At 33.8% G+C, this 25,157-nt stretch overlaps 1 protein-coding gene across 1 annotated transcript in view; it reads right to left on the bottom strand.

The window, feature by feature from the left end:
- Positions 1-17,846, bottom strand: part of LOC145248001 (inward rectifier potassium channel 2-like) — a 63,462-nt gene extending 45,616 nt beyond the window's left edge. Inside the window, exon 1 of the mRNA XM_080109686.1 lies at positions 17,540-17,846. The gene's annotated coding sequence lies outside the window, so the exon portion shown is untranslated. The remainder of the gene's footprint in view (positions 1-17,539) is intronic.
- Between the last annotated feature and the right edge of the window lie 7,311 nt (positions 17,847-25,157).

Genomic DNA, 25,157 nt, shown 5'->3' with positions numbered 1-25,157 from the left:
ATTACGTGATGAGTTCCATATGTGAAATTATGTCATCACATTTATTTACAAATTTCAAAGTCTTTGTTACTAAATTTAATAAACTCCATGAAGTAAATATATCTAAACCACGTGTTTAGAGAAAACTTGATGTTGGAATTATGCTTCAAATATATACAAGTAGGTAAATGCTGTTAGAATAGTTTCTAATTTTAGAAAACTTTGAAGTAAAACACTAGCTTGATGCTTTTTTTCAGGACTAAATGAAAGTTATTGTTCAAACGGCCAAAGTGCAACAAGCGATGTAAAAAGGCAGAATCTGTGTATATCTATATACAGAATGAATGCTTTTCCCAGGCGACATTAAATCCGGATATGGTAAGCATCGTTACTACCTCCTATTGTAGGCTGTTCTACGGACAAATAATGCTGCATTTCTTTAGAGGATGTCCTTCACCAGTTTCAGGGGTTAATTATTTGGAAGATATATTTTTAGGGGTGAGTCGGTGTTAAAGAAACAATTTCATTGAAAAAGGTTCACAGGGTTCATAATCAAATGGGACAAAAACAAGAGACATATTATACGGTAAGAAAATAAGGAGTTCAGAAGGCATATATTCACAAAAGAAATATTGTATATATGTTTAAAATAGAAGTTCACAGCAATCTGAAAAACATAGAATGTTCGTAACTAATTTCCAAGTACTTGTAAAAGCAATAGGGAATCCATTAGTTGAGATATTGAAGAAGCTAGCGTAGATAGCTTGAGCCATGCATTATAGGGGCCAGAAAATTGTAATGAAAACTTCTCCGCTCAATTATATAGATTATATTTTATTAAAAGTTATCAATAAGAGTCAACGATCATTGGTTTTTATACTAGAAAGTAAGTTCAGTGAGTAAGTTTAGAAATAAATATTTCTTAACCTACTCACTAAACTTACTTTCTAAAAAAGCAGTTTTAAATGAGATGGCACCAATGAAGGGATTCAAGCAGTTTGTGTATGTGTGTGTGTTTGTGTGTCGTGCGCTTTGTAAATGTTAGTATGCGTATGTTGACAAGCCAGAAGGCTCGAAGCCCAACAGAGGGGCGCAAATGAAGCCAGTCCGTGGATTTCTGATCAACTGGACTCTACCGGTTTATTAGAAAAAAAAGTCTAACTTTTTAAAGGGACTGAAGTGGCTCCCATAAAGACCATTTCCAATAATTACAAAAAGTTCTCTGATTGATCCAAAATATAATTATTTGTGTTTATTTAGGATAGTGTTTGCGCAAACGATGTACAAGTTTAATAATTTAATTTTGGACGCCAACGTCTAAACGTTGACCGCCACATTTCTTCTATTGAGATCAAAGCGTTAATGGTATATATTTTACTGGGTTCCGCGGAGATCAGAAGCTGGTACTTGATTAAAAATCACTTCGCAAAAGTAGAATTTAATTCTCGTTAATAATGTTGTATGACAGAATCGGGCCCTCTCTCATCATCCGCTGCTCAAGTGACAGATAACCATCTAAATATCAGCGAGTATGATGCATCTAGTGCCGTCTTGAAACATTTGAACGTTTGCAAGATGATGGCAACTTCTGGTAGATTGTTAAACGACGCAGTAACCCAAACCTAAAAAGAAAGCTTTCGATGAGTTACTGAAATCCTCCTAAGTTTAACTAATGAGAGTTTTCACGGTTACTTTGCGGAGCTTGTCTGACACAGAGGTCACGCGGTATATTATTGTTACCGTACACGATGGTAAAGGCGAGGATGAAATCGCCATACAACAGACTACACCCCAACAACTACATTCAATTAAATCCCTATGATGATGATGATAATGATAATGATAATAATAATAATAATAATAATAATAATAATAATAATAATAATAATAATAAGAAGAAGAACAACAACAACAACCACAAAAAACAACAAGGGAAGAGAAACAGCTACATGAACGATTGAGAAGGACGACAAAAGGTCACATTCATGACATGGATACGAAAAGGACACCTTACTAGCTAAACTGAATCCTTAATAACAGTCGTACAAGATAATGAGATTAAAACCAACTTTATCAAAGAAATGATCGACAAGACACAAGAAAACAGCAAATGCAGGCTCTGTGAACAAAGAGACATAACCACATAAGTGAATACAGCAAACTAGCCAAAAAGGAATATAAAAATAGAAACGATCAAGTGGAGAAGGCAGTACACCGAGAACTATGCAAACAACTACATCTTGAACAAACAGACAACTGATAAATACACAAACCGGCAGCAGTATTTGAAAGCGGAAATCACAAAATCTTATGATACATGAACGTACAAACAAATATACCCATCCAAGTTATAATAGTGAAGAAGTAAAATTTATGCAATATATCGTAGATTGCGATTCCAGCAGACCACAGAGTGAATACCAAACAGACGGAAAACTGAAGCAAATACACGGAACTAGCCTAAGAGCTGAAAAATGAAGAAAGTCAAGATAATAATAATCGTAAGAGCACTAGGAACAATTCCGAAAAATTTCGAAAAAAGAATGGGAGAAATTGGAATTAAGAGGAAGGCTGAGGAAGGTAAACCTTTAACCATAATGAGAACGGCTGAAATTTTAAGAAAAACTGTAAAATGCGGAGACTTCTTTATATGAGCTACACGCGCTAACCAACCATACAGGACCTGCAACAGCATTAAAACAAAATAAAGGACCATCACACGAAGACAAGAAAACTAAAACCACAAAATTGCAAGTTAATCCCCCCACCCCCAAAAAACATGTACTGTCAGCATCAATTGGCATCACATCAAACAGCCGTGAAACCCAAGGAGGATGGAAAGACCAACATGAGAGAGTACTAACCAGACGTCCATTCAATGAGTCCGAAAAGGAATTTGGGTGACTAACTGCCACCCAAATTCTAGTAAAGACCAATATTATTTTTAGCGAGAAATCGCTGGCACCCGGCTTTTGCAGTAATGCGATGATGCAAATACCGGTTGCTTTCAATAAGTACTCTTTGATGATGACCTTTGTGAGAACTTATAATAACAATAAACTGCTCTCCACCACCAAGAAAAGAAACAGTATCAGTCGAGACTGATACTAATCAAATATCTACTAGAAGTGCGCGGAGAGTACTGGGATCTCGAGGAGCTTTATTATTACTCATCTTAGAAGACCAATTGTTGTTGCCAGCTAGAAATCAAAATCAAAATATTATTTTGTGTTATACTTTTGAATGATACATAATCAAATCATAATCAAACATTAATTGGCATTTTCAATGATCAATATTTCAGAGAATAAAATTAATGCGAATATGTATTTATATAAAACATAAAGTTAGGAAAATGTTTTAACTTTAAATACTTTTAAGAATGAAAAAAAAACTGATCATGAAAAACAGAAATTATTTTCATTCTGTAAAAAAAAACTCAATGCGATTAAAAGTAAAAAGAAATGTAAATGATATAAATTAAACATTTGAAACATTAAAATGGGAAAGGATGATTTACGTTAAAATATAAATAAATATACGTCACGTCTGTTTTATCTCGTGGCAAGATTAAGATATGAAAAAGGATAAATTAAAGAATTTCGTTGTACCATTTACAAATGTCGGAGAAGTTTTCATTCTCACTAAAATGTAAATAGTTTAAACAACCGGAAGTCTGAACAGATGAACAATCTTTTAATTAAGCATAGAAATTCAAAGAGAATTTTTGAATACTATAAAATATAATTAGATACACATAGAATTAATAAAACATCTGTCACTACATTGTAATAATCTATATTCCTATAAATTCGAGTTTGTGTGCATTAATATTCACATTAAAAAACCCTTTTCTATTTATTTAAGAAAATATTAGCATTCCATAATCCTGTCAGCGAAGCTTTTTTTATAGTGTGCTTGTGGATATGTTATTTGTTTCTTTTTGTTTTCTTTTGTTTTTTTGTTTTTTTACAGAAGAATGTCATTTTTATAAAGTTGCGCTACTAGATTGTGGGCACGCAAATGACTTAACAACTCGGTTTTACATTTAGAATCCTCTTACAGATTTGTAATGTAAAACCGTTGTCACCCGTTCGTACAGATCTATATTTTTCCCTGTTTGTCAATTTCGTAGTTGGTTATGATCTCGAATGACCGAAGAGACCAGTCCTTGACAGACAGTCTCTGCCACAGGAATCATACAATGGTCAGACTAAAATATATTTGAGACGTTCAACCTGTGCCGTTTCTCCAGAGCATACCCCAAGATGGAATACTGTTTCACTTTGCATAAAAATTCTACAGCTACGTGTTTCCACTAAATCGATCACCTCGAAACATGTACCTTCATATCCCTCCACATCCATGCGAAGGGTCTTAAGATTGTTTTGGGCAACGTCCTTAAAATGTCTCTTTGGCTTCTATCACAAACATGTACTGTGCTATAGTTCCCTATATAATAGTTGCTAAGGAAGTCTGTCATCATTCATCCTAGAAAGGTGCTTAGTCTACCGCATTTGATTACGTATGGTGCGCGTTTCTATGCCATCTTACTGAAAAATAGTAGAGTCTTATGCGAGAGATGCTCAATTGATGTTTTCTCAATGCTAGTTTGATGGAACCTTTCTAGAGTGTTCATATGTCAACGATACTTATCCCACATTTACTAGGAAGACGGATGTAAAAACAAGACTCACAACTCGTATATAAGAAAGTTTGCCTGACTATACGCGGTTTGAAAATATGCCAAAGGCTTTGATTTGCTAGCCTTTTTCTATTCTTAAGTGTATGTCAGAGTTACAGGAGCCGTCTCGGAAGAGATATATGAAAGATTAAACTGCACACAATCTGGTTCCTTCGACGTAGATATTTCGAACTATTGGTGCTCTAGTGGTGTAGTAAACATTAAATTGGCTTTTACCAAATTAACATAGTGTAAGTTCTTAAAAATCAACTATTTCCTGCATATATTTCTTAGTGTGGGCAACGAAATTCGTTTCTTAAATACAGAGGAGTTCCTACACGAGACTTTGGAAATATTGGGCTTGGAATAAAAGAGAGTTAAGTTGTATTCCATATCAGTGGTACGGAAACAGTTGTATTACAGTCCTAAAGAGTGTAGAAGTAAATCATCGTGCAGAATAGTATTCGTGAAATAATGCCACCTCGTTCAACGTCATTATCAATGGAGTTGATTCAGGAGTACGTCAAAGTGGAAGCATTCTTTCATGTCATAATGAAGTTGTTAAAACATTGTAATGGACATCCAATTCTGCCAAGGATTATTTAGAGCGTTGTTCTATTCACAGTTTTAAAGCTTTCAGCAGGTCCACTAAAATCTAGTTAAGTGCTAACCATTGTTCAATGCATTTTCTCTCAAGTTGTTGAACAGAGAAAGATCTAAATTTTTGTCTAGATTTCAAGGATAACCCCCTTTTAATAGGTTGACTGTAAGATTTTCAAGAAGACTTTGTAAATACTTCAAAGAACCTTATTTCCCGATAGTTACCTCAGATCAACTGTGCTTGCGTTTTACTCCTTCTATATTGTAACGAGAATCACACCTATCCAGACCTGGGAGAAAGTTGGGTATCCATGCAATCAGTCTATGGGCTTTCGTGTGTCCTACAGATTTCCCAGATGATGGAAGAGCAATCTCCATACGCATGATATCTTTCTGTGGCAGGTTATTGATGGCATTTTCATTGGACATTGAAAAGCTATAGAAAATACCTAAAGTGCTCAGTCCACCGTTTCATAATGTCCTAATATCTTTTATCGAGAAGGGGTCGTCTGAGCATCAATAGTACAATAGACGATGATTGAACCCGGAAAACCTGCCTGATCAAGCGGTACATTGTTTTGACGTTTTTGCTATCATAGGCCTTCAGTATGCTCTTGGAGATATCCAGTCACCACTGGTTCTAGAGTGACAATTTAGCACCAATGAAAGCTAATTTTAAACATTTACTTTCCAGGTCCGTCACTATATCGTTAATATCATTTGTTTTTATCTTTCAGAAGTTAATTTATCAGGAAATTGATTTACACAAACCAAGAACTTCAATACTGGCATTATAAGAATAATAACGTAGAGATAAAAATAGCAAACTGATGGTTATAACTTTAAGTGACCTGGCGATATGGATGAAAATCTCAACCTTAAAAACAATCGCTAAGTCTAATCAGAGTTGTGGTACATCGAAACAGCTGTTAGTAATATATATATATATATATATATATATATATATATATATATATATATATATATATCTCATATGTAAAGAAGAGATCTTTCGGTATAACTTCATAAAACGTTGCATAAAAATCAGTTTAATATGAAATATAATGAGCATATTCCGTAGAGCTCTGAATAAAAATATTTTTCCAATCGAATTTTCAGTTTTATATGTAATTTAACGATCAATAGTTTCTGTCAAAACATAGTCTGAGAAAATACCTTTCTGTCACTTCGAAGTCCTCTTCCAGACACCTTAATCACTATGCGCTATTTTTATAACAGAGGTGTTTTCACTCCACACCGGTTGTTAGTCATTTTCACGCTTTCTCATTGGCTTCAATGTTTAATGACGCAATATACACTTATTTCTATTTAATTTCTTTACAGCTTTACTAAATGAGAACAGTTGTATCAAACACAAGGCTATTCTAATCAAATAAGGCGTCATTTCTATCCGTATATATATATATTTCTCTTATAAAGATAGATACAAATCAATTAATTTCACCCACTGTCTTTTCTCTCTCTGTGATATTATTTTACCATTTCGTATCGCTTGTGTTCTATATTGAGAACCATTTTTATCATTAATAAGTAACTATGCCGTTCTTTTCTTTTTTTTTCAAAAGTGGTTTTGATATTAACTACGATATTTTTGTTAAAATTTGTAAACTTAATCATAGTAATGATTATATAATAATGATAGTAATCACAAACATCATAATTTTAATCAAACTCCGTTAAGAAAAAAGCATATTAAAATACTACATCAATGCAAGTCTGATCGTATACGTAAAAACCTGAAATTTAAATTACTACCAAAATAGATTTCATTAAAGAACACGTTATTCACATTATATAGTTAAAATGAATTAAATAGAAACAGATAAAAAAATAATGTTTCATTAACTATAAAACAACATCAAATAAAAATACTTATATTAGGTACAGTGTGGGAACATTGTTTTTCTGAGGTCTTCCATTTTATGGGTCAAGCTACTATATATTACGAGAACAAAACCATGATCAATGGATCAACCACTGAGCTCAGATTAGATTGTTTGAATCAGAAAAAAGAAAATATCTCAAACTAGTCTGTATTATTACAGGTTATATAATATTGCCACTTGTGCTGATATTCCATTTTATTTATATGATGGATTATTCGTATCGAGTTTTATCGTTAATAAACTCACAAGGCACAGGGAGATAGAAAAATAATTATATATATATATATATATATATATATTCAAGCACGTTTAATTGAACACAACAGAGTTATTCATTTTTCCGATCTTTCTGGATATTTTTTCCATTTGCCTAGCGGTCTTTTTAATTTCAGCAATCATGTTATATAAAATGGCACCCAAAAGTTGTTTTTCGGCCATATTTTTCTCAAACGCTTTCTATCGGTGCATCCGATTATCACCAGGAGTGATTGTTGTTGTTTACTTTTTCTTTTCCTTTGAGGCTTAGTGTATTTATAATTTTTTTTTAAATTGGCTATAAAGGAGGGTTAGGGACGAATTATTTTTATTAAAAAAAAAAGTATAAATACGCCAAGCCTCAAAGGAAAAGAAAAAGAAAATAACAACAATCGCTCCTGATGATAATCATATGCATCGATAAAAAACGCTTGAGAAGAAAATGGCCGAACAACAACTTTTGGGTGCCATTTTATATAACATGCCTGCTGAAATTAAAAAGACCGCTAGACAAATGGAAAAGATATCCAGAAAGATCGGAAAAAAGAATAACTCTGTTGTGTTCAATCAGACGTGCTTGAATGGTAACTTGCTGCCAAAATATACAAACATTATATATATATATATATATATATATATATATATATATGAGAGAGAGAGAGAGAGAGAGAGAGAGAGAGACAGACAGACAGACAGACAGACAGACAGAGAAGATGTCGTATAAAATAGATAGGAGTCAACAAATACAATTATAAAGGGCCATAAAAATAAACAGGGACTTAGTAATAGATGCTTGAGTTTAATTAATTATAAAGTACGGAAAATTAGAAATAGAATTTATTTGAAACATAACTCAATCCCAAAACTAAGTAATCTAGCGTGTATTTTATGTTATTAAATAATATACAAATACGCATTTAGCAAACAGACGTTAGTTTACTCATTTTCTCTAAAATATATCGTTTATATTTTCTTCAGATATGCGAAAGCGAGGAGAAAATTAGTAATACGAATAAATAGGGAAGATTAAGGAGTTTAAGATAAATCGAACAAGAAAAAGAAAAAAAAGGGAAGTAATATGAAGTAAATGCAACTGATTTCACATTAAATATAAAATACTCATTGCAGGCGAATAATAAGCAATAAACACAGGATCATTTTCGAATGAAATTTAAGGTGATCCAGGATTGTCCTAATGTATACGGACTCTGACTATGAAATGCTAGCGAATATGATTTTAAAAGTAAACAAAAGGAAAACGAAACACACACACACACACACACACACACACACACACACACACACACACACACACACACACACACACACACACAAAGAGCATGCTCAACGCATACATCATATGGATAGAGCTGGAATAGGTTTTCCATTTTTGATTAGCTAAGCGAGTTTATTGGTATACTTATGTCTGTCCTTAGTGCGATAGATCTGTTTTTAAATATATAGATAGAGATTTTTTCAGTCTATCGGTCAGCCACATTTTTCAAAACATAATAAAATGTATTGTGGAATTTGTCTCATTTCGAAATATGAGAGTACTACTTCTTACACTGAAAAATATGGTATCAATTCCAAACAAACAAAGCGGGTGCTATCACCGGAAATCGAAACCAAAAACATTAAGATTTTCAGTCTGGCGTTCTATAAACTGAGCTATTTGGATTTTTTTTATGAACAAAGTTTCAAATATTACTTTAACAAAATTATTATAGCTCTGGCGTAGCGTCATAGATGTATTATTTATATTATGTTTCAAAGCATGGATTAAAATATAAACAATAATAAAAAATAAATGACTAGGAAAACATTATCAGTAGTGTTGGAAATTATTTAAATAATCCGAAATATTTTATTTTGTTTTAATTACTTATATTGGCGATAAAAATGTTTAATATTAATATAAACTAAAATTTGGATCCATAGAGCCCATAATTCTAGTAACTTAAAATTTTCCTTGTTCCATCAGCAAAATATTTGCCCATGTGGAAAGATGTGAGTGAATAAGGTATGACTAAGTCAAGATTAACGATTCTCACTCGTTACTTCCTCCATCTGAGAAGTACACGCAACGAAATGCAACGCGTTTGTGTGTATTACACAATTATAGCGTTTCTGAAAAACAAAATCGAATACATTACACCATTGTAATATTACATTGTACTACAGTCGTCCCGTGGCCAATGTTACATGTATATGAAACTTTCGCTTGAAGAGGGAGAAGGAGGATTTAGGCAGTGCCATAGCAACATGCATGAGAACCGTGTACCAAATTGCTAAAAAGACTATAGATAGTTTCAGAGTAACATCGGGTCCTATAAAGGCAAAAGATGGAACAGTGCTCTCAAAAGAAGACAAGTTAGTCAGATGGGCCGAATACTTCAAGGAAGTATTAAACAAACCGGAGTCACCCATCAAAGTAGTCACCACTGAACGCTCCAATCTTCTTAGCAACATCGACGAATTTACCTAGGATGAAGTCTGTTTAGTCATTAAACTTTAAAAAATAATAAATCACCAGACAGAGATGGACGGCATTTCTGCAGAAATGCTTAAATCAGGAGGTGATAACATTTTCAAATGGATGTGCCACTTATGTAACACAGGGGAAGTTCCAGGAGATTGGAAAAACAGAACGGTTGTATGCATTCCTTAGAAAGGCACTATTGTCAATTCTGTCTATACCAGGGAAGCTTTATTGTCAACGGAGCCTGAACCATAAGCGTAACATGGTTGATTAAGAGTTACGTGAATAACAAGCCGAATTTCAACCAAAACGTTTTGTGCAGAACAAATTTTACGTTGCGTCGTATAATTGAGAAACATGTCGAATTCCAAAAAAGCCTCTTACTATCAGTTTTATAGATTTTTCCAGGGACATTTGGCAGCACTCACTGGCTATCAGATCATGCATGAGTATGACCTGGTGAAAAAAGTTATCAATGCAAATTTATGCAAATGTTGCATACAAATAGCAGATCGTTTCAACGATGGGTTTGTAATGATCACTGGAGTCTGTCAAGGGTGTTTGCTGTTGTCATTACACTTTGCCGTAACCATTGATTGGGCATTAAATAAAGAAACCAAATATCAAGGTATAACGTTGGTCAATGAGTATAGATTTTCTAACGTAGACCTTGCAGATGATATTGATGCACTAGCAGTGAATACCACTGATTTACAAGCCATTATCAACATGCTCCAAGCTGAAGCAGAGAGCAGTGGTTTCTATATTAATATCAAAGTAGAAAACCCTACGGCATCTAGAAGATGCTACAGTTAAGAGATGAAATTTTGTTAATAATCAGCTGGATCGAGAGTATTTACATTGAAGAGGTGCATGTAAGTTCGTCGGAACACATTCTATGGAAGTACTTGTAAAACTAGCACAGGAATGTAATACTGCGGCGATGCAATAGAGTTGGAACTCGACAGCTTGTGCGGGACCAACAAAGGTAGAAATTCTTTTTTTTTTTTTTGCAGTTTCTTCGGGTGAGAGAGGTTCAGAGTTGATGCACAAACCCAGATGTAGCAACAATATTCCATGCAAGGGCGAATGGTGAGTTTATGAACATATAAGATACAGTAATGTGTGAAAATATATTTTAGCCTGGTATAGCAAAACCTACTGTCTTTGCAGTAAACTTAGTAGGATCTGTATGTAATTCCACTTTCTGTTGAAATATATCGAGGTGGGTAAGTTATTATTATTTTTTTTTTTACGATTAGTTTTAATTCGACTATATTGAATTGTTTAAGGACGGGGTTGTCTAGAGGGGGTCATAGATTAAACAGCCGATTGTGGGAAAATAACAAACTTAAGTTGGGTGGAGAATAGCGTTATCGGTGGGGAAAAGAGATGTTAAATAAAGATTCAGTTAGCAGTGAGAGGCAACGCTGAACAGAGTAAATATAGCTCATAGATCTAACCGAATAAGTTTACCCTCGTGTTCTTTCTTCCTTACACGTGACCATATTTAAGACCGCCAAATAAATAATCACATGTTTATCATTAACATAATAAAGTTTATATTATTTATGAATTTTGGAGATGAGGATTGATAATTTGTATTATTTGGACTATTGTTTGATCTTGAGTGTTATTCTAACCACGTTTCGGCCGATGTAACCTCTTCTTCAGGTATATCTTGTCAAATTCGGAAAGTATTTCCGAGTTCCACAGAAAGATTCCAGAGTTCGACAAGATACACCATCGGCTGAAACATTATGAGAATAACCCTCAAAATGAGAACAGTAATCTGAATACTCCAATAAAGTTTGTCTTATTCATTTTATCCAGCAGTCCGCATCATTCATCACCACGAATGATCACTACTAAACAGCAATCGCAACTACATGAAAAGAAATCGAATTATTAATACCCAGAATTGATAAAGAACCACGTCATTATACAAAACGTTTTCGTTAGGATCAAAGTGTAATATCTGTTTTCGTATTGCGCTATACTTTTTGTGCTCGGTCAGTAAAGAATTTTTTTTAGACTGAGGCAAGTTTAATTTAGGCCCAAGCCAGAATGCCCTTTTCGAGGAAGCTGAATTTTCCTCACATTAGAAACTAACCTTGCCTCTAAGTTTACCTTAACGGAGAGGCAAGTAAATAAGTACTATACAAAAACGCTACCACTCTTTTAAAAATCGATATGTTAAGTCTGCAAATCAATTGCAGTCTTTATAATTTTTTTAATTTCTTGAATGCTCAATCTTTAATTAAAAGTTTACAATTCTCTAGTTTGGGGAGGGGGGTATACCGACAACGATCTTGGCGCGGAGGTTAGACACAAGGTAATCAGAGGTTTTCAAAAGCCAGTGCACTCGGTGAAGCGCACTCTAGCCTAGAAACATATCTAAGTAGTTCCGTCGGCATTCCTCGGCAGGGGACTTCAAACGATTAACAGTAATAACTAAAAACAAAAATGGATTTGTTCACAAGTAATCTACTAGTTCATTGGTAAGGACGGTCCATTAAAACCAGTCTTGGTAAAACTGTTTTCAATGGAGTGCCATGTAATCCATTCAGATTACACCAAAATAAAAATATTTAACGTAAAGAGAATAAATAACCCCGGTGTTGAGCCATTATGTGTTTCTATGTGTTCACCCGATAATAGCCGAATGTCTGCGTTGTTTACATGTTTGCGTCGTATTGTTTGATTTCGAATCGTTTTATAGTTTGCAAATCGGCACGTTGTGTCAATAAATGAAAGAAGGTTAAATCGCGCCACATGAAGTATCGCCTACATTTTAAAGTCGTAAAACAAAAACAAAGTATATGTCAATAATCATTAACACTGGAATATTTTGTGCTTAGGTAATTATTATGATAATTGATTAGATTTGAAATCTTGTAGTTGAAAATAATTTTTTCTAATTAAAAAAAATTAAGTGGGATTGTGGCGACTGAATCGTGCGTGAGGTAATTCCCGCGAACGCTAAAAAAGCAAATGCGTTTAATTTCTACCCTCTGTCCTTTTTTTTTTTTTTAATTTTATTTAGATTCGCTTTTCTCTTCACCCCTAAAGCAAATAAATTTTTATAAGAACGTATTACCTCAAAATATTTTCAACCTTAAAATATTTAGGCATTTGAATTTCATAAAGATCGAATATTTTTGAAGTTTTAACTTGGAATGTGCCGTAAGGGGTGTACATAAATATTCATCGTCTTTCCTGGTTAATTTCGCAAAAGAATATATTTTTAGATATTATGTTAATTCTTTAACCCTGGTTCCTATAGGGAACACAGACACTCACACAGACAGTGGGCTTATATATATATATATATATATATATATATATATATATATATATATATATATATATATATATATATATATATATAAAAGTGAACGTGTCTGTCTGTCTGTCTGTCTGTGTGTCTGTCTGTCTGTGTACATTTCTCTACGCAATAACTCTGTCAATTTTTAGTCTATAGACTCGAAATTTGAAATACCGGGTACTGAGATTTGGGAAAATCGATGTGACGGGTGTCAGCCAGAAATTTGGCTGTTAAGGGGTCAAATTTCAACGATTTGACCTTTAAGAACTCTACCAAACTCCTCCGACAATTTTGGGTCTAGACACTTGAAATTTTAGATATAGGTTCCTTGAACCTGGATCTAACTTAATAAAGTGATTTGAGCCCGAAACTATAAATTTTAAGGGGTCATAATAGGGGTCAAAGTTTTAAAAAATTAACCATTTTTTTTGTTTTTTTGCTTTTTTTGCACAGCATACACCTCCAAACACCCGAGCAACGCCGGGCACCCCTGCTAGTATATATATAAAAGTGAAAGTGTCTGTATATCTGTGTGTTTGTGTGTCTGTGTATATTTCCCTACGCAATAACTCTGTCAATTTTTAGTCTACAGACTCGAAATTTAATATATAGGTTACTGAGATTTGGGAAAATCGATGTGATCGGTTTTTGGCCAGAAATTTGTCGATTAAGGGGTCAAAGTTCAACGATTTGATCTTTGAGAACTCTACCGAACTCCTCCGACAATTTTGGGTCTACGCACTTGAAATTTTAGACATAGGTTCCTTGGATATGGATCTAACTTAATAACTTGATTTGGTCCCAAAACAATAAATTTTAAGGGGTCATAATAGGGGTCAAAGTTAAAAAATAATTGACCTCTGCGGTCTCTTTCAAATTACTCAGACAATTTTTGGTCAAATATTTGAAATTTTACATAAAGGGTATTCAGAGATAGGGCAAGCTTTTTAATCGGTTTGGTCGAAAATTTTTAGTTACCAATATACAAATGTATGTATGTATGTATGTATGTATGTCTGTTTGCATGTCTGCCTTAAACTTTCAATAGAGGGGACAGATTTTACCAAGATCAGTATCGTTTTAAAGTTCGATCTTTCATACGACAAATATCGAAAAATTGGCTAAAAACATTAATATCTTCCCCTTCAACTAGGCACTTTTCTACCGGGGGGGGGGTCACTTTTTCGCCGATATTTTTTAAAGTTATCCTCTCCTTTGGATTGTCTAGCCTTAATTTTAAAAAATGTTGCTTCCGGTTTGGCGGTGGTCGTAACAGCATAAACGTTAGGTTTTACCCCGTTCTTTTCCTTGCGGTACCGGTTCGAGCCTGCCTTCCTACTAACACTTTTTTTTTTTTTGCTCAACATACACAACATACACATCCAAACACCCGGGCAACGCCGGGCGCCCATTCTAGTATATATATAAAAGTGAACGTGTCTGTGTGTCTGTGTACATTTCCCTAAGCAATAACTCTCTTAATTTTTAGTCTACAGACTCGAAATTTGATATACAGGGTACTGAGATTTGGGAAAATCGATGTGATCGGTTTTCGGCCAGAAATTTGGCTGTTAAGGGTCAAAATTCAACGATTTGACCTTTGAGAACTCTACCAAACTCCTCCGACAATTTTGTGTCTAAACACTGGAACTTTTAGATATAAGTTCCTTGGACATGAATCTAACTTAATAACTTGATTTGATCCCAAAACAATACATTTTAAGGGGTCATAATAGGGGTCAAAGTTAAAAAAATTGACCGTTTTTTTTTTTTGCTCAGCATACACCTCCAAACACCCGAGCAACACCGGGCACCCATGCTAATATATATATAAGACATTATGGAATCTATTCCTAAAATAAAATGATAAAAGAAAAATTGATACATTCATCAACATTTCGTCTTTATTTCAATACTTTCTTAAGATAATTGATTTGAAGAAACAACATGTAAGTTCAGTATTTGAACATATTTGATACGTGTTTGAAAAAGAAAACATTCTTTTCACGTTACAAACACATAAAATATTTTCAAATATTGTACGTTATTTCTTTCAAATTAGTCATCTGAAAAAGTCTTGAAATAAATAATAAACGTTGATTAATATATAAATAATTCAGTTTTTATCTTTTTCATAGTGTCTGTAGGTATAAAGAATAATTATTATTTAATTATAATTATCAAACTTCTTTTAAGAATACTTAAGGATGGACATTGTTTGGTGGCCCTACGCAAAGACTTAACAAGTGGAGCGAAAGGTGGCTTCGTAGCTGGGTTCGAATCTCATGATCGGCAGGAATTGTTACTCCTACATGAGTGATTGTGTAAGCATGAAACACTAGTGTCTGTAGGTATAAGGAATAATTATTATTTAATTATAATTATATATATGTGTGTAAGATGCAACAAGAAATTATGGTATATCACATTTTTCTTTTGTTTATAAGTAAAAAAAAAAAAAAATCTGCAAATAATTTTGTTTTTTTATATACGCAGCAATTGAAACTTCTTGTTTAAAATTTCCCTGACAAAGCAAATGAATTAAAAATGAAAATACTGAACCCCAATCTCTGCCTCCCCCTCAATGTAAACACTCAAAACAAAACTCATCTAGTTACAGCTATTGCAAAGAACTCTCCTTTCTGTAGCTCAAATAAACGGGACTTTTACGGACAGGGTTTCTTTGTAATAATTTCCCATTCGTTTTACAGCTGACTAACCCGTGGTGATCTTCAAATCTAATGTCAACAAATACTTGTTGAGCCATTCCATAAAATAGTCAAATTCTAACCATTTAACCATCGTTTCCAACACTCTTATAGTATTGGTGACAGTATCATTAATAGTTGTCCTTGAATGGTCATTGGTTCTAGTAAGTAATGACTTCAACATAATTTTGAATGAAAGAATTTAATATGGTTATATAAATTTGCTAATTCAGAGAGATACAGATAAGTTAAAAAGAGTCTACTTGACAACTGCTTTCGGTTTTGAAATCGACAGCGGTGTTTATCAAAAAACAGTTACTCCTCATTTTAGACTACTGAAATTTGACTGGAATGTTCAGTTTCCTTAGTTTGTAAACTTTTTGTTTAGAGAGTTAACCAAACTAACCCTAAGTCCAAATGGCAAGGTTTTAAAACCACACGTAATCGCCGGAAAAGTAGAACGCTCCTCTCCTAAACAAAAGATCCTGATTTGATTATTTGTAATAAAAAATCCAATTATGAAAATAATTTTGCCCTCCCCAAAATAAATAAAAATAAAATAAAAATAGATAAATAAAAGACTCGACCTAAAGTATAATGGGTAACACATTTTTGATAAACAATGCTTGTCAGTTTTCGATTTCAAAACTGGAAGCCGTCGCAAAATGCAGACTCTTCCTATTTAGTTTAAACTTTAAAATATATGCATAATAAATAATTACAATATTCATTAAAAATGCAATTAAGTTTTTATGCTTTCATACTTTAGGCTTGGACAGAGAGAGAGAGAGAGAGAGAGAGAGAGAGAGAGATAGAGAAAGAGAGAGAGAGAAAACGGAGGTGGGAGGACCGTGGAAGAAATAAATATATACAAGCTGACACTGCAAGTCTGGAGACTTCCTACGACAAAACCTTTAACAGAAAAAAATACGGAAAGAAAGTTTGGGAAAACAGAAAAGTTAAGTAAAAAAAAAAAAAAAAAAAAAAAAAAAAATCGATAGATCGAAAGATAAAAAATAAAAAAGATCGATTATTCTTTTTTAAAAAAGTACATGAATTTCAAAGTTTAAAATGACAACTTTCGCTGTTCGTAACTCAGTGGTTATGGAAGGAAATACTGACGAAATCGCTGAAAGTTGTATCCTTTTCGTTCGAATTCCTCGTATATGTATATATTTTAAAAGTTAAATTTTTTACTTTTTACAAAAAGAAAAGATTTTTTTCCAGACTTGGGATAAAAATAAACTACATATTCTTACTAAACAAAAACATGACAACGTCGCCAAACAAAAATAAACTTTATTTCATTATATTTTCGTTTTAGTCCGGATATTATTTTTTTGTTTAATGGCAACACAAACTTCTATATCAACTGAGTAAAATAAAATACAATACAAACCAACGAAACTGAATTAATTAAATATTATTTAAATCATTAATTAAACTCTCCCGTTTCCCCTTTTTTAAGCTCAAATTATCTTTAGGGCAGTTTTGGCCTTTGTCTCTTGTGCGAAAACATACTTATACAAATAAAATAAATAATAAAATAAAATAAAATTTGTAAATGTAAACAAAGGCACTTTTTTTTTTACTTACATCAAGATGTTTGTCCTCTTTTTCTTTCTTTTTTTTGAGCTGAAAAGTTAGGCAAAACGAGATTTAGAAATAGTCTCACGCGCGCTCGACATTTACTCCTTCTGTTCGAGCGACGCACAAAATAATATCGAGGTGCGATGGTGGTGGTGGAGGAGGGTGTCGGTGTGAACAAGCACTCCTAACCGCCCCCCCCCCTCGTTCGCCCCAACACGACCAGCATAAACCTGTCTCCCTTAGCGGCTCCAAGTCCCTGTCGTCCTCACTAAAGAATGTGGTAAAAAAAAAAAAAAAAAAAAAAAAAAAAAAAATTGTGTCACTCTCGCTACGAAATGAGTTAGATTGTATCCAGTTACTCAGATAACGAGAAAAAAAAAAAAAAAAAAACAGACAAAGGACACAAAATATACAATTATATATACCCATTTTTCATGACACAAGAGAAGAGACAATATAAAAATAAACAAATATTGTGACATATTTTTGTGACAAAGACGTTTATTATAAACCGCGTCGAACGACCCCCCCCTTCGCTGAAACAAAAACAAAGCAATTGTTATTATTAGTTGGCAACGCGTAAAATGAAAAAAAGTTTAAACAACATTTTAATTATGTACACGTTTATTTTCAACGGCGTAATCGTTTTTAGCAACCTTTTCCCCGGTACATGGGCATACTAGATGTCACGTTTTATGCCGACAAATGTCTCTTGTTATCTGTCTCCCAACGAGAGTAACTTTTTTTTTTTTTTTTTTTTTTTTAATGAGGAAGAAATTCAGCTCTTCCAAAAAACGTACTCATGAGAGTAACAAAAATATCTGTTTATTCCTATCGGCAAATGAGGATACCACAGTTGAAAAGCAACAAATTTATCCCTTGTCTTAAAGGATGGAGTAATGCCTGGGCAGATGACCTCCTAAGATTGAACCGATCCTACAATTCGAATTATTTATTCGCAGATAAATAATAGATAAATAGGCATGAGGCTATCAAAAGTGGTGAGAGTCAATCGGATCTATGACCACACCGCTGTCTACATTATATTTCATTTCCTCTCTCCTCTGCCGGCGAACGATAAATCCTTCTAGACTAAGACAGTTACATTTTTGTCCCCTACCCAGAGTGCCTTTTTGAGGGAGAGCTGAATATTCTCCACATTAAAAACCGACCTAGTGTTTAACTGTATCCTCGTGTATATAGGTTCTCTTGACTATACACCATACATTCAAACATCTTGGTGCAAATTTCCTTTAAGAAGTTCTAGCTTTGGAATACATGTGTTAACGCTGTTACATTTGTCCATGACTCTAATTGTTATTCTCCAAAATAAAAAAAGTATTCTTGATAAAGTTCAGAAGCGTATCTGTAATTTGGTTGGCCCCACTCTTTCTTTTTCTCGGAATCCTCTCTCTTACAAACGTAACATTGCTAGTTTCAGTATTTTCTATGGATACTACTATGTCATGTATTCTCAAGAATTGTCTAATCTATTCGGTGCTTTTTTTTTTTTTAATTCTCAGCACGTTTGCTTCGTTGTTTAGTGGTTTTTAACAATTCGCTGTTTTTATATCTAATTTCTGTAGGTCTTTTCCCAGAAATGCCGGCTTGTAGCACTTTCTTCTTGCTGATTGTCTTCCTCTTAATTATAACCTTGTTTTTTTTTCCAGTACTAGAGTGAAGTGGCATCTGCCTTTGTGATAATTATCTTTCGTCTTTTTATATCCTTACATCAAGTAAATTCATGCCTTGAATCGATTTCCATGAAAAACAAACAAACAAAACCCTAATGGGAACCAAGTCTTTGACCAGCAGTTTTGGCTTTAACGAAGTTAGCATTTGACTCTTGCGAGTTTTATATAACGCTTTCTCTGCAGTTACAAGCAGTTTTAAAAGTAAATCGATGGTCAATCGGGTAGGTGAACAGAGAAAACAAGATCAAAACACTAATTAGTTATATATTGTCAGTCCATGTCATTATTAGGGATATGCCAACAGCATATTCTTTTCATTGTTTTGACTCTCGAATATATATCCGACACTGTTAGACACAGTTAATCAACCGAGAATCATATCACTCTATATAAAAGTATATAAGATATCAAGGGATACACACCCGAGAGTAAAAAACAATGAAAAGAATATGCTATTGTCATAGCCCTAGTCATTATACATCAGAAGCTTTACGCATTTCCAAACGGTCGGTTTCTTGCTTTATTTGAGCAATGTGATGTCATATCCGTTGTAAATACATTTCTACGCATGGCATAAGAAATTTTCAACCCTGGTATAACGAGTTGACCTCAGCTGACTCACTAGCTGTTCCGTTTCTTGTTATTCTCAACCAACTAAACCATATATTACTACCCGTTCAGTAAACTTTTATCGTAGTCTTTGATACCGCCATACTGTGCTTAAATACTTATACCATTGACAAAACTGTTAACGAATATAAAAAAATATAGAATTTCCTTGTGAGAGCATGTTATAATAAGGTTCACCAAAGTGAAGTTCTGGTTAGAAGAGACGGCCAAATTCCTGCATATACATCCCAAACGTAAACCATACATGGCGATAGATGCATTTGGAATCGAAATTTATTGTAGGGAAGAGACGAATCTATTTTTCTTTACATATATATATACATACATAAAATAATTTCGCACTGTTACGCAGTCATTTACATTATTGTTTCATTCTGCAAAATCTTTTAAGCAGTACCGGTTGGGAAGTAGAGATTAGTTGTATCGTATGGCCCGCCTTTCCACATTCGTAAGTAGTTGGGTCAGTCTTTTGACTTTATCCGGTCATCTCTAATTTAACCGATCATTTGGCATCGTCAATTTATAGCTCTTCGTTAAATAGTAAAGGGCAAGTTCGCTAGTACATACTTGATGCAATGTTAGCATGTACATAGGAAATCAGGGTTATCGGTCAGCATTAGTACTTCAGATGTCATCTCGACCCGTTGGAAACGAGCGTGACGTCAAATTGCTCGGAGAGACGGAGTAAGAAAAGAGGAGAATTCTTTGGGAAGCGTTGAGTAAACAGCACGCGTGAAAGATGACTTAAGAATCGATGATAAATCAAGGGGTTAATACTTCCAGATGCATGTTGCTCGGTATCCGAAGCTCTCTGCCGCTAGCAGAAAAGAAGACGCCATCAACAGCTAAATAATAATAATCATTCGCTAAATTTCAGAATATTTTTCTACGGTTGTGAGAAACTTTAATTATAAACAAGAATATACTCCAATGAAGACGATTGTGAATGAAATGTCCCAGTCGCGAGAAGGACAGAGAGATGATATATAATTTAATTGTGGTGTTATGATTTTAAATTGCATTCAGTAATAGATATATATTTTTAATTTTGGTTTACAATGAACTAGACGTCTCCTCGGAGGGTAAGTATATGCAACACTTTGTTGACTCAATAAAAGTTTGAGAAAATCGGGAGATCAGTGGCATTGGGCGTCTGTGGCTTAACTTAAAGCAAAATGAAGAGTATGGGTATTATCCAGTTACAAATAACCTATTCGAAGATAGAGATCGGCCTCGAACTTTGAATGTGGACTGTGCTTTATATAAACCACTAGCGGGGGGGGGGGTACCCGGCGTTGCCCGGGTGTTTGTAGGTGTGTGTATGGGGGGAATAAGTAATAACCCTGAAACGATGTTAAAAAAATCGGAAAAAAAAACAGCGAAAAAAAAACCGCTGTGTGTATAGGGGGGGGGGAGTAAACTAAAGAATAGGCGAAGTAAAAAAAATAAAGAAACGTTACCCGCGTGTCTAAAGATGTAAAAGAAAAAAAAATAGTTTTGGTCGTGAGGCTGAATTGAACCCGGGAGCCTTGACGCGGAGGTGAAACAAACTCCAACCACTTTACTGTGTAGGCCAAGAGTAAGAGGAATTGGTTATAGTGTTAAAATAAGGCTTATAAAGCGAGTGAAAGAGGTTTGATTGACAGATAGCCACTAAATGAGGTAATCGCGGGAGCGTTACGAGATGACGTAGCAGTATTTTATTGTTTTTTGTTTTACTTCACATTAGCGTTTATTAAATTACGTATTTCGTTTCCTGTCTAGACATCTCGCTCTCTTTCTCTCTCTCTCTCTCTGTTTGCGTTTGTGTATGTCTCTCTCTCTCTCTCTCACTTCGTCTTCTTTACTCTAAAGACTGTTACTAAAAAGAAAATGGCATCTGGCTGTTTTTTTTTGTAAAAACTTCGATCTTTAATATTTTTTGTAAGCTTTTTTTATTTACTTCACAGTTTTGGCTTGTTATTTTTCGTTTAACTATCGTATCTAACTATTTTTAATGTGCTAATAACTTTGGTAACGTTGTCATAGCGTAGAAGTTCATAGTTTAGCTTGTGTAAGGGTTAAATTTTTTTTACCGATAACAACATTTTTAAATTTTAAATTCAGACTGCCATTAGAGCTTGCTGACGTCAAGATCACGTGACATGACTCAGCGGGTTTTAAATACAAGTTGACCCAAAATAAACGGCCCCGTGTATACTTTATGTAGAAGAGTTGGCGCCCGTATTTTGGGGGGCAGTTATGAATCGATTTAAAAATATGTAATGTTTAACGTTAAAATGTCATTTTTTTGGGCATCCCTCTGCAGAAAATCGATCAGTTGACGCACTTCTGATGGTCCTTTTGGGCTAATTTTTCGATATTTGTCGTCCGGAGGGTGGGGCTTTAATATGATACCAAGTGAATTTTTGTTCCGTCGGTCAAAAGTTTTTAGCAGACATACATACATACATACATACATACATGAAGATTGCAACGTCTTGTCAGACGAGTGCCACTCCCTCAGACACTGAAAGTTCATGAGCCCGAAAATGACATATAGTCCTGCCGGCGAATTCACATGCTCAAGCAGACATGACACTAAAGACGGTCATTGGTATACATACATATATATACACGCACACACACATACATATGTACACATATCACACACATATATACATGCATACACACACAATACACATTATGCATACATACATATACATACACACATGCAAACATACACAAGACGGTCAATTGTATACATACATATAAATATATACATGCATACATACATACATACATACATACATACATGTCTATAAGCATACGCTCATATATACCCATATACATACACAATGCATAATACACAAACATACATATGCATGCATACACATATACATACATATACATCCACATATACACACATATACTTACACATACACATACGTACACATATGCACATATATATACATACACTTACCTACATATACATACACATACATATATGTGCATTCATACACACATACATGCACATATACACATACATATACATACACACATGCATACATACACATACACATATATGCATATACACACATACATGCATAGAAACATATATAAATGTATATACATACACACAAACATATATACACACAGACACATATACATACATATACACATAGATATAAATACATATAAACACATATGTACATATATAAATATACACACATACATATATAAATATACATACACATATAAATACATAGATACATATAATGATGGCAGATTAATTGTTACATGCATCCAGCATTTCAGGCGTACACACGTCACAGCTTTTTTATCGCCACAGGACTTTTTTCTTTTTTTTTAATAGACAAATGCCTGAGGGAGTATCTATACAAAGATGATGTTACAGAGTTTTAGCTTTGTACGACAGCTAAATCTCTCTCTTGGTTCCAAATGTTGACATCCAGCAACAAGCAAGAGCAAGATAGCCAGCAACAAGTTAAACTGCAGACCAGCTTAATGCGGGTACTGGTCTCCCGCTGTTGTTTTTTCTCCTTTTTTCTCTTAAATCAGAGATCCGCATCAAACATACATATGCATGTGCACACACATGAAAACATACACACATGGTAGCACACAAATACGCATATACATACACATGCACATATATACGTACACATAATAGACATGAAGGAACGTTCCAAAAGTCTCAAATACTCAATGATCAGTACGACGATGATGGTCAAGGGCACGATAAAAAAATGGCACGGATTTACATCGTGTTCTTATTTTTACAAAAAAAAGTTCCGCTATAAGACTATCACTTTTGGTGCAGTAAATGACGATGATACGGACAAACTCACATTATTTCACAAGCAAAAACGACGACTAGTCAAATGTAAACACATTCCAACCGACATATATTAAAGACGCTTACTCCTTTTTGTGTTTTTTTTAAAAATAAAAAGTTTGGTTGAGACAAACACTTTTGGTGTAGTACATATGGACAAATTCACACATTATTTCACAAATAAAATCGACGATGGGTCAAAATGTAAACTCAGTCACACCGACATATATTAAAGACGCTTACTCTTTTTTTGTTTTTTTTTTAAATAAAAAGTTTGGTTGGTTGAGACAAACACTTTTAGAATAGTAAATGACGATGATACGGACAAACTCACAATTATTTTACAAGCAAAAACGATGACGAGTCAAATGTAAACACAGTCCAGCCGACATATATTAAAGACGCTTACTCTTTTTTTTTTTTAAATAAAATTTTGGTTGAGACAAATACTTTTGGTGTAGTACATATGGACAAATTCACACATTATTTCACAAATAAAATCGACGATGAGTCAAAATGTAAACAGTCCAACCGACATATATTAAAAACGCTTACTCTTTTTTTTTTAATACATACATACATACATTTTCGCTTTCATATATATATAGATGTAAAATATTCTGTTCACGTTTATTGGATTTATCAACTGTAATAAATGCGTAAATTGTACTTGACATCACTTTTCATATCTTGGTACTTGTAATAATTCTGTTACGCTTACACTGATATAAAATTAACCTATACCACTAAGCAGACTAAATAAACCGCACGAAAACATATTTGAATTTAATAAGAAGCATACTTGAAGCATAAAAATCTTTTACCAAATTGACAGGTGTTGCATGTTTATATAATGTAATACCAAACGAAACATCGTACAGAAGATACCGCTTATTATAATAATTTCTTCAATGATGATGATGATGATGATGATGATAATGATAATAATAATAATAATAATAATATATCACCATTTCTTCTTATATAACAGCAAACAGCTGAGATCATTAAGCTCAATTTAGAGTAGATGTTTTAGGTAAATTAATATCATTTTTATAATCTAACTAAATTCTTTAGGGGAGGGGAATGCAGTAGGCATTCATTTAAACATCTAGTACTCATGGAGCCCCATGATATTTAATGGATACTTTTTTATTATTAAAATCAAATGTGTTTCTCTTCTAATTTTAACTCGCCCAAAGCAAGGCACATTTCTACCGAGACGTAAACGGCTACTGTGAATTAGGGGCTACATTTGTAGGGCATCCTAAGTGTAGAGTTATGTTTGTTCACATTAAATTTAAATTTCTGCATATTTTCATTGTCAGGAAAAAGGTACAAATAAGAAATTCCAAAGGCTAGCAGTTCGATGAATATTTACGTCGAGGGAGATCAATGAACAAATTCGTCTGAGCAGATTCCATTGAAGTACTTATAAAACAAACACAGAGCAGAAACATTG

This window comes from Euprymna scolopes, chromosome 26 (assembly GCF_053919585.1).
Source record: "Euprymna scolopes isolate OS-2025 chromosome 26, ASM5391958v1, whole genome shotgun sequence".
Lineage (NCBI taxonomy): Eukaryota > Metazoa > Mollusca > Cephalopoda > Sepiida > Sepiolidae > Euprymna > Euprymna scolopes.
The sequence above is the reverse complement of the archived record's forward strand: the minus strand, read 5'-3'. Positions and strand labels throughout refer to the sequence as shown.